Source organism: Portunus trituberculatus, chromosome 27 (genome assembly GCF_017591435.1).
Source record: "Portunus trituberculatus isolate SZX2019 chromosome 27, ASM1759143v1, whole genome shotgun sequence".
NCBI classification, from domain to species: domain Eukaryota; kingdom Metazoa; phylum Arthropoda; class Malacostraca; order Decapoda; family Portunidae; genus Portunus; species Portunus trituberculatus.
In genome coordinates, this window is record NC_059281.1 from 9,957,402 (window position 1) to 9,964,901 (window position 7,500).

Genomic DNA, 7,500 nt, shown 5'->3' on the forward strand with positions numbered 1-7,500 from the left:
GCAAAAAATGTGTCTTGTAATTTTTTTTTTATTATTTAAAGTTTATGTATCTTCTCTCTCTCTCTCTCTCTCTCTCTCTCTCTCTCTCTCTCTCTCTCTCTCTCTCTCTCTTGTAATCTTTTTTTATTTTTCTTATTCATAGCTTATATATTCTCTCTCTCTCTCTCTCTCTCTCTCTCTCTCTCTCTCTCTCTCTCTCTCTCTCTCTCTCTGATCACACCGTTTCTTTCAATAATCACCAGCATCACCATCACCACCACCACCACCACCACCACCACCGCCACCACCACCACCATCACCACTACTATCACCACCATTACCGCCTTCTCTTATCAGTCGCGTGTCAAAGTCTTTTATCCTCCTCCTCTTCCTCCTTTTTTCTCTCGTCTCCTCCTCCTCCTCCTCCCTCTCTCTCTCTCTCTCTCTCTCTCTCTCTCTCTCTCTCTCTCTCTCTCTCTCTCTCTCTCTCTCTCACCGCAAATGAGAGAATCGAGTCACCACAAAAAGGAGGAAAAATACAGGTGTTGGAGGAGGAGGAGGAGGAGGAGGAGGAGGAGGAGGAGGAGGAGGAGGAGGAGGAGGAGGAGGAGGAGAAGAGAGTTGCGTGGGAGTTGGACAAGTAATAATGAGAAATGAGAGAAAGAAAGTCAGTTATGTAGAGAAAGCGTGGGGAGAGAGAGAGAGAGAGAGAGAGAGAGAGAGAGAGAGAGAGAGAGAGAGAGAGAGAGAGAGAGAGAGAGAGAGAGAGAGAGAGAGAGAGAGAGAGAGAGAGAGAGAGAGAGAGAGAGAGAGAGAGAGAGTGTTATGATAATCCACTTAGTAACAGTACAACTAACCTCAACATTTCACCTTACCCTACCCTCTCTCTACGGTCCACCCTGCCCCCCACCCTTCCACCCCTCCTTCAGGTGCAATAGGTCACGCAGGAGGGCAGTGGAAGTGTGGAATGCAAGGTGGATGGCTAAGTGGGTGGGGCTGCGAGGGTTTACAGAGGAATGCGTGTGTGTGTGTGTGTGTGAGAGAGAAGCCATTGCATATCTCTCTCTCTCTCTCTCTTCAAACATTCCTGACCACTTCCACTACTCCACCAGCGTGACATCTGCCCTTCAGCGTGACCCATTCTGTTGACACGTCCCCAGCGCATACAGATCACTGGGGGAGTTATCGCTGTGTCACTTCCCGCCCTTGTCAGGAGGTATACGTGACTGTCAGAGCGGGAGGACACAGGTAAGGGGGCGCTACGACAGGCAGGCAAGCAGGTGTGCCACAGGTAAGATAACGGGCTCATTAGTTCACCTGAAACGTCCATTTTTGTTCCGATATATTTAAAAATACCCCAAAAATATATGGTTCAGCTTAGATTTTCATCCACAAATCCTAAACTACTAAGTGGAATTTAAAACTGCAATCATCCACTTCTAGCTCAATCCTTCCTCTATCCACCCACACCATCCACTTTTCAATCCATCCACAAGTTCTTCCACTATTTCCACTTTTTCAGAGCCTGGTCACACTACCCAAGACGAGGTAAGAGATGACCTATAGAGTTACTTCCTTAGCCAGGTCAGCCGCTATATAAACAGGATGGTCGGCACACACACACACACACACACACACACACACACACACACACACACACACACACACACACACACACACACACACACACACACACACACACACACACACACACACACACACACACACACACACACACATACAGGTTAACAGTTGTCTTTAACACACATTTCATACCCTTTCTCCATTTGTAAAGCTCTTAACAAGCATAGACTCCTTACTTCCTATTGCTGAGTGTATCACAAAGCACACAATCTACTCTATCTACTCACAAAGTTCATAGGAGATACACATTCCTTGGTGTCTAATCCCAAAGGTGAAGGAAAGTATATATTCCACTCCCCTTAATCCTATAACCCGCAAGACTTACCTCAACACACCCCAGTCCCCGCTGCCCAGGCTAGAAAGTCGACTCACACTCAGACAGCCAGATAAACAGACAAAACAGACAGCCACACACACGCCGCACTCAGCCTTACTACTCTAATGGCTATTTCGGAAGGTGAAGGTTTATGCAGCAACATTGTGACGCCACGCCAGCCTTGGGCCATCCCGCGCCAGACGTGCGTGCTGAACTGAGCGACTTTAATCTTCAGAGTGGAAGCGAGGCAGCGTCCAGTGCCTCCCTTTGCCAATCCCCCCACCGCCGACCCGGCACTGGCTGAGGGTCTGTGCTCGTATTCTCAAACACTTCTACGCTTCACCTATACTACTTCAAAAGGCTTTATTTAAATTGACACGAGTATTTTAAGGTGTTTTTAAGGTTATAGGGGTAGAATGACAAGATTTCTGCTTTATTAAATGGAAAAACACTCTTGAAAACCCCGCTTATTATCTCTGTGGCTTTGGAAAGTAGTCGTGGTGAGAGAGTAAAGCGTTCTTAAGCATGTTTTTAAGATTTTAGAGGTAGAATGACAAGATTTTTACACTATTAACTGGAGAAACACTCTTGAAAACCCCGCTAATCATCTCTGTGACTTTGGAAATTAGTAGTGGTGAGAGAACAGCATCTCCCTACCCTCTCTAGGCACCCTTCCCCCAGCTGTGACTGCCCTGCCCATTACACCAGTGGTAGCCTGTTCGAGTCCTTGCTGGGGTCCACGTCACGGCACCACCACCACCACCCACCACCACCACTACCACCGTGTCAGGCAGCGGGGGGCGGCATGCTGGCTGGGGTGTCTACAGATGGGGCAGCGCTGGATGGCCAAGAAACACAAGGAGCTACACGGAGGGAACCAGGCCCTGCAAAATACATGGACCTGTGTGTGTGTGTGTGTGTGTGTGTGTGTGTGTGTGTGTGTGTGTGTGTGTGTGTGTGTGTGTGTGTGTGTGTGTGAGCCTCCGAGTCTCGACAAGCCTTCAGCCTCTACTGTTTTTTTATGATCTGGTGTAATGCATTGTAATGTTCTTATGTGTGGCTTCAGGCTTAGAGGCCAGCCAGTGCGGGGAAGGGGACTGAGAGGCTAGGGGCATGACTGAGGCTTGGCTGGGAAGGGAGGCGGCTGGTAAGGGCGGGAGTGCGCGGGAGTAAGTGGGAGAGTGGCTAAAGGGGGGTCTTACAGTGGGTGATGAATAGTTGGCACCTGTGTTAGTGAAGGAAGTGGTCCTCAGCGGGGCTCAGGGCGGTGTTGTAGGTGTATTGAGGGTGAGCTGAGCGTCATCACAAAGCACCGTTAGCTAATCTGATCAATTAAGCGCCACGGCACACACAGCAACGCGACGGCACTGTCTCATCACCAGCGCCACTAATAGCGATGTGTGATTGGGAGGAGGGAACGAGAACTATCAAAGCATGGGAGATCCTTCTATATAGACCAACGAAGAAGAAGAAGAACAACAAGAAGAACAAGAAGAACAAGAACAAGAACAAGAAGAAGAACAGCAACAAAAAGAGAAAAAAAAGAAAAAAACAACACCAACAAAAAAGAACAAGAACAACAAGAATAAGAACAAAAAGAACAAGAACAAAATCAAGAAAGAACCAATCAAGTGCCACTCTCAAAAATAAAGTAAAAAAAAATAAATAAAAATGAGAATAAGTGTCTTGAAAGCTAAACAAATCAATGAGATGTTAACTAAACCCGCGTGGTGACGTAAACACTCAAGTGGCTGTATACGTATATAAACAACCTCTCAAAATGAAGACACCCACCACTGCAAGGCCAGAGATGCAGCAGACACGCAGAGCAGCACCGGGAGAGCCTGAACCCTTATTTTGATACGCTTTCCTCTTTGCTCTCTCACCACCACTATTTTCCAAGGCCACAGAGATGATTAGCGAGATTTCAAGAGTTTTTCCCCAGTTAATAATATAGGAATCTTGTCACTCTGCCTCTAGAACCATAAAAACACATTAAAAAACTCGTGTCAATTTAAATAAAACCTTTGAATTAGTGGAAGAGAAGCAAAGAAAAGTCTGAGAATACGAGCCGTGACACCGGGGTAAGGCTGGGGTTGTGGCGCCTCCTTCACGTTGTCACGCACGCAGGGAACTCAAGGTGATACGCAGGGAAGGCTTCAGATCATTACCGTGTTCCAATCGTCTTAGGAAGCTCCACGAAGACACGAAAACGAGGTCACTGCAGCACACACACACACACACACACAACTGGAACTCCCTACTACTTCTGTATTTCCAGCTTCCTATAATTTGATTTCATTTAAGAGGGAGGTTTTAAGACATTTATTCCATTTTTTTTTTTTTGGCTAACTCTGACCTACAAGGGGACTGGCAACTAAGTGGCCCTTTTTTTTTTTTTTCGTTTTACGTTGCTTTTGGCTAGTTTTCCCTTCTTACATTAACACACACACACACACACACACACACACACAAGTAAATTTCGCAACTCTCAAATTCTATTTACCTGTTCCCAGCGACAAGGAAGATTACACGATAGGAGAGTCAAGACACCTCCAGAATTAAATTGCCAGACCTGACACCGCGCAACCTTTTCCATTCAGCTTTCAGAGAACCAGCAATTAAAGACACTTGTATTACGAATATATGCTGATGGTTTTTCTGACTACTCCTTGAACACTATCTCTCTCTCTCTCTCTCTCTCTCTCTCTCTCTCTCTCTCTCTAACACTGAGTAACACGGAAATCAATGCATTTAATCTAATCTTCCGTATTGTGTAAGGAAATCCAAACATGGCGTCACTAATATTATCAATGCAATGTTATCAATTTCAAAACAGGAAGGTGTTGCAGAAATATATGGAAGGGAATCCAAATATGTGTAAAGGAATTCAAATATATGCAAGGAATCCAAACATGCAGTCACTAATATTATGAATGCAGTGTTATCAATTTCAAAACAGGAAAAATATATGTGAGGGAATCCAAATATGTGTAAGGGAATTAGAATATGAGCAAGAAAATCCATATATGAGTAAAAAACAATCGAAATATGTGTAAGGGAATCCAAATATATACAAGAAAATCCAAATACGTTTAAGAAAATACAAATGTGCAAGGAAATCCAAACCTATGTAAAGAAATACAAATATCTGTAATAAAATCCACTTATGTGAAAGGGAATCCAAACATGTCACTAATATCATCGATGGAATGTTCTCTATCTCGAACCAGGAAGGCGTTGCAGAAATATGAGCACTGATGATCCCTTTTCCTTTTTTTTTTTTCCTGTACACTGTCTGCCCTTCATAAATCGTGGCTTAGTGATCTCTGCCACCACCATCACCACCTCCGCACTCAACCAGGAATCCAACGAGCAACAAATTGACACGGTGAATGATTGTAATTGTGGTGAAGCAAGGCGGTAAAAACTAACTGGCTTTAGTATGGGAATTAATGCGCTGGTTAATTGATTTAGTGACGCGGATGCAATAACTGTGTGGCGTTTACTCCCCAATGTATCTTACCACACACACACACACACACACACACACACACACACACACACACACACACAGATTTCACGCACCAAGTTAACTCACCAAGGGGGCTTTTCAGTTTAATGTTGGTGATATGAGAAGAGTAAGCTGAAATCTGAAGAGGTAATAGTAACAGTAGTAGCAATAGTAGTAGTAGTAGTAGTAGTTCTTCTTCTTCTTCTTCTTCTTCTTCTTCTTCTTCTTCTTCTTCTCCTCCTCCTGCTGCTGCTGCTGATTCTGATCCTGATACTGCTTCTTCTCTTTCTCCTCCTCCTCCTCCTCTTCTTGTTCTTGCTCTTCTTGTTCTCCTCCTCCTCCTCCTCTTCTTGTTCTTGTTCTTGCTCTTCTTCTTCTTGTTCTCCTCCTCCTCCTCCTCCTCCTCCTCCTCCTCCTCCTCCTCCTACACCACCACCACCTCCTCCACCTTCCTAACACACGAAAAACTAGTACATAATTTCAGAAGCAATAGCTAAAGACGCGTCAAAACCAGATTCCCCCGCAGTGAGAGCTGGAGGAAGGCAAGTTGGTGGTGAAACACGCGTGAATAATGATTGAAATGGCGAGTTTTAATCCAGTTGAGTGTTACAGTGGGAAGTTAACCCCAACCTGTAGCGGGAGGGGGAAGGTGAGTCACGGTTTACAGGCACACAAAAAAAAAAAAATAAAAAATAAAAAAAAAAAAAAAAAAAAAAAAATGACGTATGCATGATTTTTAAAAGGTTTCTTTCTGCTTTGCGTTGATCGCTTGTCTGATCTTATCTTATCCGTCATTTTATTTGGTATTATTTATTTTATTTTTCTTGTTCGTGTATCGTTTGTTTGTCAATTTCTATTTGGAGAAAGAAAGAAAGAAAGAAGGAATGAATGAATGAATGAAAGAAAGAAAGGAAAGAAGGAATAGAAAATAAAATAAAAGAAGAGAGAGAGAGAGAGAGAGAGAGAGAGAGAGAGAGAGAGAGAGAGAGAGAGAGAGAGAAACACGACACTGACACTGACTTTACAATACCTGCGTGTGTGTACATATCATAATAGCCAAGAGTTAATTAATTCACTCCCCCTATATGAAGGTTCGCGTGACCGTCAGTGGGCACGTGTAATTACCAACACCCCCCACCTGGCTACACCTGTTCATTACCAAGGTGAGGCGCGCTGCTCTCACCGTGCTGGATTTAATTAAGTTTCTAAAGTCACGCGTACAGGTTTGTGTCCCATACCCACCCAAACTCACCTGCATGGACCGTTAACACCTCATACTGCCGTCACACACACACACACACACACACACACACACATCTCTCTCTCTCTCTCTCTCTCTCTCTCTCTCTCTCTCTCTCTCTCTCTCTCTACAGGAGTAACACAAGAATGTCTAACTTTCTGTTCACACACACTCTCTCTCTCTCTCTCTCTCTCTCTCTCTCTCTCTCTCTCTCTCTCTCTCTCTCTCTCTCTCTCTCTCTCTCTCTGTTGTCTCTCTCTTTCTATCTCCCTCTGGTTTTCATTCTCATGGGACGAATGTTCTTTTAGCAGTCTCTCTCTCTCTCTCTCTCTCTCTCTCTCTCTTATTCATCAAATACATGAATATATGATTAAGTAATTGAGTGCAGAGATAAATATATATAAATGACCAACTGACTGACTGACTGACTGACTGATAATGAATAAATAAATAAAACCAGCAAATATTTAAACCAAAAGTCAAGCAGATGAACAAACACACATAAACGAGCAAACAAGGCGTTCATTCATTCATTAGAGCACTTCACATTCACCAGACACGAATGAGCAGTGAATCACAACAACACACAGCCGGGACTCCCTCACCAGCCACACACAGCATCAAGTTAACCTCTTCAAGTACCAAGACGCGTTTCCATATTCATTCTGCTTACTGTTTTGGTAATTTTAAGCAGATTCACAAACTTATGTGCGGGGATTAGAATAGTGAAGACTCCACTCCGGCCACTAATCTTCTGACCTCCATAGACCTTTGCTTGTTCAAATAAAATGGTCTAATCATAACCAA

The 7,500-nt window shown here is 44.1% G+C and overlaps 1 protein-coding gene across 11 annotated transcripts in view; it reads right to left on the reverse strand.

Annotated features, from left to right (window-relative positions):
• The window catches only part of LOC123509344 (protein kinase C and casein kinase substrate in neurons protein 2-like), a 135,029-nt gene that overhangs the window by 70,290 nt on the left and 57,239 nt on the right, over nucleotides 1–7,500 (reverse strand). The window lies entirely within an intron of this gene.